The following is an 11,805-nucleotide window of genomic DNA, read 5'->3' as shown; positions in this document are numbered from 1 at the left end:
CCTTAGTGATTGAATTGTAAGACTTCCTTGCTTATTATAGGGCATGGTCCCTCACTAGCAAGTTGAAGCTTTTCTCACATGGTGGACTTGTGGTTGTATAGGTTGAGTTTTCTCCCGTGGATAATGAAAGAACTTAGGGCTTTTGTTTAAAATCAATCCTCTCATATTTTGGAAATCTTTTAGCCGAACTACGGCGTTTTGATCCTTACCTTTCATGGAAGGTACGTAGGCAACGGGTCATCCGTTCAAACACAAAAATAATAAAAATTTGTATATTCTTTTCTCATCCCTTCCATCGATGTTTGCACAAAAATATTTCATAAACAAATAAATTGATACAACAAGTTGTGAAAAGAGCTTCCCTAGGATTACCTAGGATGCATTGGGTGCCTAACACCTTCCCTTTGCATAATTACCCCCTTACCCCGATCTCTGACCTTTTATTGGTTTTCTATGCGTAAAACTTCTTAGGCTTTTGTTCGCCTTCTAGCCATTCCTTTGGATAAATAGAAGTGCGGTGGCGACTCTATCTTTGTATGCTTTGCTTTTGATTTAGTCAATAAATCATAAAGTGACGAATACACCGCTACAGAAAAGTGGCAACTCTGCTGGGGATACAATCTTCCTGGTGGGTTTGCCTACTTTTCACACTTTGTTGTATCATATTTGTCTATTTGTCATATGACATATTTTTTTGCAATTTGGGATTACTGTATTGATTGTAATGCTTGAATTGCTTGATATATCAATTGCTTGCTTGCTTGGTGATCCTTGTGAGATGAGTTCTATACCCGAACTCGAGTGCACCTTATGATAGGAGAATGGCATAGTCTCGTCGACTTGTGTGGAGTTATTCCTTAGCAAGTTGACTTGCGAGTCCATTCACTTGGTGGAGGTCATGTTGGATTAATAATGTCACACAAGTTATTTGTGGTTAGGCATTATTCTTTCAACATGTGCCTTAGAAGCCAAGGACCTTAGTTTACCAAGCCCATCTTTGCCTATTTTAGGATGTAGTGCGGAGGTCGTTCAGATGTAAGGTCTGATGTGATTGTTACGCGATACTACACTCATAAGAGTCTCTCTTGAGAATATTTTTGGAATACGAGTATTCGTTCCTCCGATAATATTCGAAAGATGGGATGATGACTATGGGAACCTCTGGTAGAACATGTTCGGCAGGTTTAAACCATAGTACACTCCTTTGTGTGGTTCTTAACCGAGACTCCATGCTCGTGACTCGCAACAAACCTGTGATTCATGGTTGATCCGTTCGACTATCGTTAATATCAATGGAACTTGGGTGTTGATAAGGTGAAAACCATAATCCACCAAAATGGATGATTGATATTAAGGATGGTTGAGCAGTTCATATATCGTTAATATCAATGGAACTTGGGTGTTGATAAGGTGTAAACCATAATCCACCAAAATGGATGATTGATATTAGGGATAATATGAGCCATCCCATGACCTTTGTCTAGTGTGCTTTGCTTGATCCTTGAGTGTGATTGTTGCATTCATGCATTCATGCATTCATCTGCATCCATATCATTAGGAAAAGAAAATTTTCAAGGAACTTAAGGGGTTTATTTGCAAAATTTTCAGATATGGAAAGACCAAAAAGGCATACAAAGAAGTACAGCTTCAGACAACCCGATCTGAAAGAGTTAAGGAATCTGACATCTTATGTATTAGATACCTTGGGTTTCAAAGCTCGTTATGGGAAGCTTCCGCCTCTGTTGGCTACTCAGGTTGATGAAGGATTGATGGGCACTTTGGTGCAGTTCTATGATCCTCTGTATCATTGCTTCTCTTTTCCAGACTTTCAGCTATTGCCTACCCTCGAGGAGTATGCTCATCTGGTGGGTATTCCGATTCTGGATCAGGTGCCGTTCAGTGGCTTGGAGAGTATTCATACTTCTCAAGAGATAGTTGACATGTTGCCCATAGATGAATCCTTGGTTAAAGCGCATATGACTACCAAAGGTGGAATTCAAGGTCTTCCTTCTGATTTCCTCATTGCTCAAGCTACTGTTTATGGGAAGGCCATGAGTGAGGATGCCTTTGAAGCCATATTTGTGCTTCTTATCTATGGATTGGTATTGTTCCCCAACATCGACAAATTTGTGGATGTGAACGCTATTAGGATCTTCTTTGTTCTTAATCCTGTTCCGACTCTATTGGGTGATACCTATTTCTCTTTGCACCTGAGGAATGCAAAGGGTGGGGGAGCTATTGTGTGTTGTTTGCCTCTGTTGTATAAGTAGTTTATTTCGCACTTGCCTCAGACGGTCGCTTTTAAGGAAAACAAGGGATATCCACGGTGGTCTACGAGACTCATGTCTCTCACTAATGATGATATCTCTTGGTATGATCGTGCATATGATGGTGTCCAGATCATTGATTCTTGTGGTGAATTCTCCAATGTACCTCTTCTGGGTACATGTGGTGGGATTAGCAACAATCCTGTGTTAGCACGTCGTCAGCTTGGGTTCCCCCTAAAGGATAAACCTAATAACATTCTGTTAGAAGGTGTGTTCTTTCAGGAGGGTAAAGATCCCCAAGGCCTGAAAGCAAGGATGGTTCCTGCTTAGCGCAAGATTCACAAGAAGGGTAGAAGTGAGTTGGGTCCGAAGAACTGCATTGCTTTGGAGGTGTATACTACTTGGGTGAGGAAGAGAGCATCTGAGTATCTTATGCCTTATGATTATCCGAGACCTACACCTTTGGTTGTGGCTGGGCCTTCAACCCTCCCTAACCAAGGCGTAGAGGAGTTGAGAGACGAAGACCTTTCACGTGCCTGGATCCGTGAAAGAGAAGAGTTGCTTCAACAACTGAAGGAGAAGGACGCTTTGATTGAGTTCCTCGAGCATCAGGTCATTGACGATCCAAATGTTGCTTGGACTTCTCTACTTCCTCAGTCTTCCATGTTTGGGAAAAGGAAGTATGACAGACTCGCCAAAGAGAAGGCGGATATGGAAGCAGCATATGAGAGAGAGATTAAGAGGCTTCGCGCAGCTTATCTTCCGGCATCCCGAGCTTCTAGGGATCCATAGGATGTTTATTTTCCTTTTCTCTTGTAATGATTAACAATGATGTACTTCTTTGTCCAAATATATTTGATGAGATATTTTCCATATGCGATAAAATGCTTAATATTCAAAACTTTGCAAATAATACCCTAAAGTTCCTTGGAAATAATAAAAACAAAGCATGCACAAGCATTGCATGCATCATTTGCATAAGAAGGTGTTTGTTCCGATCTTCTTGTCTGTGATCTGATTCTGTGCTCTTCATTTACTTTGAAGACAAGCTGACTCATCGATACTACACCAGAGCCAACTCTGCAAGATTAATGGATCATCTCGAGCAAGAGAATCGTGAGCTGAAGGATGAAGTCGCCAGACTCACTGCTTTGATGGAGCAATTCTTAGCTGCTCAGAATCAACCGTCTCCGCCGCCTGCAACTCCTCCCCAGAGGACTGTTATTTCTGAGGTTGTGTCTGCAACTGTGCCAGCTACCAGTGCTCATTTTGTGCCAACAGCCATGCCGCCCGGGTTTCCGTGGGGGATGCCTCCTGGTTATATGCCTGATATTCCAGCTCCGACATTCGCTTCCATGCCGGCATCTAGCCCGGTCCTTGCTATGCCTCCTCCTGTCGTGCATACCATTCCTAGGGTAGACGACACCATCTATCATTCTGAGCCGTCTGAGGGGCCAGATGTTCATGAGAAGATGGATGCAATGAATGACCAATTCCTTGAACTCCGCAAGGAATTGAAGACCCTTTGAGGAAAGGATTTGTTCGGCAAGTCTGCAGCCGAACTCTGTTTAGTTCCCGGTGTGAAAATACCTGTCAAATTCAAAGTCCTAGACTTTGAGAAGTACAAGGGGAACACCTGCCCGCTCAGCCACCTGGTTATGTATGCCAGGAAAATGTCTACTCAAACAGATAATGATCAACTGCTGATTCATTATTTCCAGGACAATCTGTCCGGTGCTGCACTGAGATGGTATATGAGTCTTGATAGTGCAAACATCCGTTCCTTCAATGATCTTGGCGAAGCCTTCGTCAAGCAGTACAAATACAACGTGGATATGGCTCCCGATCGGGATCAGCTCAGAGCCATGTCCCAGAAGGACAAAGAGACATTTAAAGAGTACGCCCAGAGGTGGCGAGAGCTGGCAGCTCAGATTACTCCTCCGCTGGAAGAGAAGGAAATGACCAAGATTTTACTGAAGACCTTGAGTTCATTTTATTATGAGCGGATGATTGCTAGTGCTCCCTCTGATTTCACCGAAATGGTGAACATGGGGATGCGATTGGAGGAAGGAGTTCGTGAAGGACGGTTATCCAAGGATGAAGGCTCTTCTAGCAAGCGATATGGGGCGTTTGCGAAGAAGAAAGATGGGGAGGCACATGCCGTGCAATCCCATGTTAAACCAAGAAGACCCTCTGCCAAGAGGAAGCCTGTGCGTCATGCCAGTAGTCCGCATCAGGTGGCTCATATAGCACCTGTCCTCCATGATCCGAGTTATGAAAGGAAGAAGATCACCTTCGATCCGATTCCTGTATCATATGCAGAGCTGTATACCTCTTTAATAGAGCGGAAATTGATTACTCCAAGGGATCCTCCGGCTGTACCTGCTAACCCACAGTGGTGGTATATGCCTGATCAGCATTGTGTTTACCACTCTGGTGCTCCGGGTCATAATGTGGAAAACTGCTTTCCGTTGAAGACTAAGGTTCAAGACCTTATGAGATGCGGCATTCTGAGCTTTGAGGACTCAGGCCCTAATGTTACGAAGAACCCATTGCCCGAGCATGGGAAGTCGGTTAACATTGTCCAGGGTTGCCCTGGCAAATATAAGGTCAAATATGTAAGCCATATTCGACAGTCATTGGTTGAGTTGCATCGTCTACTGTGTGATTACAGTCATTTGGAGCACGACCATGACAAATGCCGTATCTGCTATGTCAACAGATTGGGATGTCGCCAAGTGCGTAGAGAGCTTCAAGAATTGTTGGATGATGGGACTATCGAGATTCTTCAAAACAGGAATGTTGATGAAAATGAAGCAGAGGCGAATGTGATTTCTCCGGTGTTCAAGATACCTGAGCCTGTTGTCATCCGATATGATGGTAGCAAGCAGAAGGTTTCTCCTTCGCTGATTATCAAACCTGCAGGTCCTGTGCCTTATTCGTCTGATAAAGCAGTTTCCTTCCGCTATAATCTTGTTGCTGTGGAAGATGGGAAAGAAGTGTCGTTGCCTTCATCATCTATTGTGAATATAGCTGATGTGAGCGGATTGACCCGTAGCGGTCGTGTGTTCTCTGCACCCCCGAAGCCTCAGGCTGGGGCTGGGGCTGATGTGCGTCCGGTGGGGAATGCTATTAATCCTCCGAACCCGGCACCTGTTGCCAAACCCTCCTCTGTACAAAAGACTCCTACTTCTTCTATTGGCCCTAGTGGCACTGAGAATGAAGACTGTGATGAGATGCTGAGGCTCATCAAGAAGAATGAGTACAATGTTGTAGACCAGCTTCTACAAACGCCGTCCAAAATCTCCGTGTTATCTTTGCTGCTGAATTCAGAACCCCATAGGGAGGCTCTGCAGAATGTTTTGGACTTGGCTTATGTTGATCATGATGTCACTATTGAACAGTTTGACAATATTGTTGCAAACATCACTGCTTGCAACACTTTGAGTTTCTGTGACACTGATCTCCCTGAGGAGGGAAGAGACCACAACATCGCTTTACACATATCCATGAATTGCAAGAGCGACGCCATGTCCAACGTGCTGGTGGACACTGGGTCATCTTTGAATGTATTGCCGAAGACCACTCTCTCTAGATTGTCATATCTAGGGCCTCCCATGAGGCAGAGTGGTGTTGTTGTGAAAGCTTTCGATGGGTGGCGTAAGACCGTGATTGGGGAAGTTGATCTCCCAATCAAGATTGGACCAAGTGATTTCCAAGTTACCTTGCAGGTTATGGATATCCACCCATCTTATAGTTGTCTCCTTGGTAGACCATGGATTCACGAGGCTGGCGCCGTGACATCCACCATACACCAGAAGCTGAAATTCGTTAAGAATAAGAAACTGGTTGTGGTAGGGGGAGAAAAGGCTCTCCTGGTTAGCCACTTGTCTTCTTTCTCATATATTGATGCTGAGGATGAAGTTGGAACTCCTTTCCAAGCTTTGTCTATTGTTGAGCCGATTGAGAAGAAGTCTCCTTCATTTGCTTCCTACCGAGATGCAAAACTGGCCATTGAATGTGGTGCAGTTGCTGGGTTAGGAAAAATGATTGAGCTTGAAGATAATAAGTCCCGGGCTGGCATTGGCTATTCTTCTGGGGTCTTCAATGACAAAGGGCTGTTCAAGAGTGGAGGTTTCATCCACGCCGATCAAGCTGACGAAGCTGCTGCTATTCTGGAAGGGGATGCAGAGGATACTGACAATTTTGTCATCCCAGGTGGGATCTGCCACAATTGGGTCGCTGTAGACGTTCCTACAGTCATTCATAAGTCAAAGTAATATGTTCGCTTTGTTTAAAAACCCTTCTCCCATGCCAAAAGGAGAAGTGATGACATTGTTGGCATCATTTATACAATGATATTTCATTCAATAAATTCATGTTAAACATTTGTTTTTCCATTTGTTTTCACTTTTTGCTTTTTGCATGAAATTGGTGATCATAAAAAACCCTAAAAACAAGAATAAAAGCAATCTTTTCATCTGCATAATGATTTTCTTGTTTAAATTCTAAAGTTTTTATTAACCAAAATCATTATGCAGGTTGATTCTAAAACCCATTGAACATAATGATCCAATGCCATCTCCCAATTTTGAATTCCCTGTATTTGAGGCAGAGGAAGATGATGTTGAAGGGATTCCTGATGAGATTACCCGTCTTCCTGAGCACGAAAAGAAGATCATTCAGCCGCATCTTGAGAATCTGGAAACAGTCAACTTGGGGTCTGAAGATTGTGTTTGATTGGTGAAGATTGGGGCACTTCTTGAAGAGTCTGTCAAGAAAGGGTTGAATAAAGCTAGTCCAAAAGATGATTTCCCTCTGCCACACATTGATATGTTGGTAGATAATACAGCTAAATTCAAAGTCTTTTCATTCATGGACGGATTTTCCGGATATAACCAAATTAAGATGGCACCCGAAGATATGGAGAAGACAACATTCATCACACCTTGGGGAACATTTTGTTATCGAGTGATGCCCTTCGATTTGAAGAACGCCGGAGCCACGTATCAACGTGCTATGACTACCTTGTTTCATGATATGATGCACAAGGAGATCGAGGTCTATGTTGATGATATGATTGCTAAGTCAAGAACGGAAGTTGAACATGTTGAACATTTGTTGAAGCTTTTTCAGCGTTTGAGGAAGTTCAGGCTTCGTCTGAATCCGAACAAATGTACATTTGGAGTCTGTTCTGGCAAGTTATTGGGCTTTATTGTCAGCGAGAGAGGTATTGAGTTTGATCCTGCAAAGGTCAAAGCAATACAAGAGATTCCTGCGCCCAAAACTGAGAAGCAAGTCCGAGGTTTTCTTGGCCGCTTGAATTACATATCCAGATTTATATCCCACATGACTGCCACATGTGCGCCGATATTCAAGCTCCTCCAGAAAGATCAGTCTCTTGATTGGACCGAGGATTTCCAGAAAGCTTTCGACAGTATCAAAGATTATCTGTATGAACCTCCGATCTTGTCTCCGCCTGTAGAAGGAAGACCTCTGGTCATGTATCTGACTGTTCTTGAAGACTCCATGGGTTGTGTTCTTGGTCAGCAAGACGAATCAGGGAAGAAAGAATCTGCTATCTACTACCTGAGTAAGAAGTTCACCGATTGTGAGTCTCGATACTCAATGCTTGAGAAGACGTGTTGTGCTTTGGCTTGGGCCACTAAGCGTTTACGCTAGTACATGATAAATCATACGACTTGGTTGATATCCAGAATGGATCCAATCAAGTATATTTTCGAGAAGCCTGCTTTAACTGGGAGGATTGCCCGTTGGCAGATGTTGTTATCTGAGTATGATATCGAGTATCGAGCTCAGAAAGCTATTAAAGGTAGTATCTTGGCTGACCATTTGGTGCACCAGCCGATTGAAGATCATCAGTCTGTTCAGTACGACTTCCCTGATGAGGAGATTCTGTATTTGAAAATGAAAGATTGCGATGAGCCTACACTTGATGAAGGTCCGGAACCTGGTTCCAGATGGACGATGGTGTTTGATGGCGCTGTAAATCAGTACGGAAATGGAATTGGGGCAGTAATCATTACTCCTCAGGGCACACATATTCCTTTTACAGCAAGGCTAACTTTCCAATGCACGAATAATATGGCTGAGTACGAAGCCTGTATTATGGGATTAGAAGAATGCATTGATTTGAGGATCAAGCATCTTGATGTGTATGGTGATTCGGCCCTAGTTGTCAATCAGAACAAGGGTGAGTAGGAGACGAATCAGCCCAGTCTCATTCCATACAGAGATTATGCGAGGAGGATTTCAACGTTCTTTACAGAAGTTGATTTTCATCATATCCCTCGAGAAGATGATCGGATGGCAGATGCGCTTGCTACGCTTGCTTCAATGATTGTGGTCAAGTATTGGAATGAAGTTCCCAATATCGCTGTGATGCGCTTGGACAGACTAGCTCACATATTTGCAGTTGAAGAAGTGAATGATGACAAGCCTTGGTATTATGATATCATGAATTTCCTCCAGAACCAGGTCTACCCGCTTGGGGCATCTGTGAAAGATAGGAAAACTTTGAGAAGGTTGTCAGGCAGTTTCTACCTCAGTGGTGAAGTGCTGTACAAGAGAAATTTTGACATGGTTTTGCTCAGATGCGTGGATAGACAAGAAGCAAACCTGTTGATGACTGAAGTCCATGAAGGTTCATTTGGTATTCATTCCAATGGACATGCCATGGCTAGAAAGATGTTGAGAGCAGGCTATTATTGGCTGACAATGGAGTCTGACTGCTGCAAATATGTGAAGAAATGCCACAAGTGTCAGATTTATGCGGACAAGATTCATATTCCTCCGACACCTCTGAATGTGATTTCATCACCATGGCCTTTCTCTATGTGGGGAATCGACATGATCGGCATGATTGAACCGAAAGTGTCCAACGGACACAAGTTTATTCTCGTAGCAATTGATTACTTCACCAAATGGGTTGAAGCCGCATCATATGCGAATGTGACCAGACAGGTGGTCGTGAAGTTTATCAAGAATCAGCTGATATGCCGTTATGGTGTGCCTGATAGGATCATTACTGATAATGGATCTAACTTGAACAACAAGATGATGGAAGAGTTGTGCACTGAGTTCAAGATTGCACACCATAATTCCTCTCCCTACAGACCCAAGATGAATGGGGCTGTTGAGGCTGCTAATAAGAATATCAAGAAGATTATCCAGAAGATGACAGTTACGTACAAGGATTGGCACGAGATGCTGCCATTTGCTTTGCATGGATATCGTACATCTGTCCGCACTTCAACAGGGGCAACCCCTTTTTCTCTTATTTACGGCATGGAGGTTGTTTTCCCAGTAGAGGTGGAGATCCCATCAATGAGAGTCTTGATGGAAGCCAAGTTGACTGATGCTGAATGGATTCAGAGTCGTTATGACCAATTGAATCTGATTGAAGAGAAGCGATTCACTGCCATGTGTCATGGTCAGTTATATCAGCAGAGAATGAAGAAAGCATTCGATAAGAAGGTCAAGCCTCGTGTGTTCCGAGAGGGTGACCTTGTGCTCAAGAAAGTCTTGTCTTTCGCGCCCGATTCCAGGGGCAAGTGGACTCCAAACTATGAAGGTCCATATGTTGTTAAGAGAGCCTTTTCATGCGGTGCTTTGATGCTTACAACAATGGATGGGGAGGATTTCACTCGTCCTGTGAATTCAGATGCACTCAAGAAATACTTCGCCTAAAAAGAAAAACAGAATAGCTCACTAAGTTGAAAACCCGAAAGGGCGGCTTAGGCAAAAATGAGCGTCTCGGTGGATAACCCGAAAGGGCGATCCAGGCAAAAATTAGAGACAAAAAAGTAAATTTGCATCCCGCTAGATTGAGTACCTCGCCCTGGGGCAATCTAGGCAAAAATTAGGGATTTGGCAAGTAACTGCATCCTGACAAGACTTTCTGTTTCGCAACTGTCTTTTCGTCAGAGATTCTCGCTCAGTCGTCGTCAACTGAAGCTTCAAATACATCGGATTCAAATTGGTAGAGAAATGGTCATTATGTTCAATGTAGCCCTCTTCCAATATATATCACCGATTTCAAATTTGTACAGATCTATGGAGTCTTGCCATTTGCAGGCTACCATTCCATCAAATAAATTTGAGCTTTTATGCAATTATTTGCACTCTTATTTATTTCAATTCAACAAATGTTTTGCATGCTTCAATTGATAAAATGTCATTGTTTTAAACAAATAATTTTTTTTTAAAATTTTTTGTTTTTTAAACAAAGTGAACATTCACAATGATGAAAGGATACTTAAGAATTTCTCAGTGCTCTCCCAAGGGTGGCATGATTTCCAACAGGGTAAGACATTTGTTCATATTCCTAGCTTGGTTGTATCCTCTTCTCCAGATTGTTGTTGGGGTTTTCTCCCCGAGCAGAGTTTTCTGTTGAGATTTTGTCCCCTGAGCATGGTGTCTGTTGGGATTTTTCTCCCTAACAGATTTTGTTGAACAGAGCCTTTATTACGACTCCTCGAGTGAGTGATTGTTGAAGACTTCAATTTTCCTCTCCAGTAATATTCTCTCCCCAGCATGGGTGCTTTCCTTTTGGAAGATTCGGTAGTTGGTGGGTTGACATCCTGGTACTTCGTCATTTTCCTCGGATAGATCCCCAACGGAGTTGTTGGTATGATGTACTTCATCTATGCTATCTCTCCCCATCAGGGTGCTTGTTGAGGTTTTCACCTCTCTTCCCTTCAGCAGAGCAGTGATTCTTTTCTCCTCAGCAGTTGTGGTTTCCTTTTGGAAGGTTTGGTATTTGGTGGTTGATCCTCGGTTCTCCTTCTCTGCCTCAGATAAATCCCCAGTAGATTTGTGGTGGTGGATTGTATCTGTGATGATTCTTCCTCTGCAGAGATTTGGTTGATTTCCTAATGCTTGTGATCCCAGTAGAGTGGCGTATGTGGCAGAATCTACTTGTATGATCTTTTCTCCCTCAGTGGGTTTCCCCTAGTGGAGTTGTTTGGAGTTGCTTTCGTGGCAGTTTTCACAGGTGCAGCGAGCTCCTTTTCCCAGTTGAGACTGATGATCCCCCTGCAGAAATCTCGTGATTTCTCCACTTCCCCAACAGAGTTGCTTTCGTGGCAGTTTCTGCTTGCTGTGAACTTCTGATCCCCAGTTGGGTTGATTGATGATCCATCGCTCAGAGATTTTGTGATTTCTTGATATCTCTAGATTTTTTCCCAGCAGATCTTTGCTTTTTAGCATTCAGAGCTCCAGCAGATTGGCTTTCCAGTTGGATTTCTTGGTTTTTTCCTCTGGAAGTGTAGTACCGGGCGTTTGATTCCTGGATCTGTTTGTGTTAGATATGTTTGTTTTGTCAGCATTCATCAAACATAAATCGCGCATATTCATGCATACTTCCAACATTCAGATATTCATGTTGCATTCTTGCCATATATCTTTTGTTTGTTGTCTCTTGCTATTGGTGATATAGATCTCACCAGTAGATCTTCCCAAGCAGATGTCAGGTGTTTAATCTCTCAATATAGAGTCAGCCCCATAAGCAGAAAGT

The sequence above is a fragment of the Lathyrus oleraceus genome, chromosome 6 (assembly GCF_024323335.1).
Source record: "Lathyrus oleraceus cultivar Zhongwan6 chromosome 6, CAAS_Psat_ZW6_1.0, whole genome shotgun sequence".
Lineage (NCBI taxonomy): Eukaryota > Viridiplantae > Streptophyta > Magnoliopsida > Fabales > Fabaceae > Lathyrus > Lathyrus oleraceus.
The sequence above is the reverse complement of the archived record's forward strand: the minus strand, read 5'-3'. Positions refer to the sequence as shown.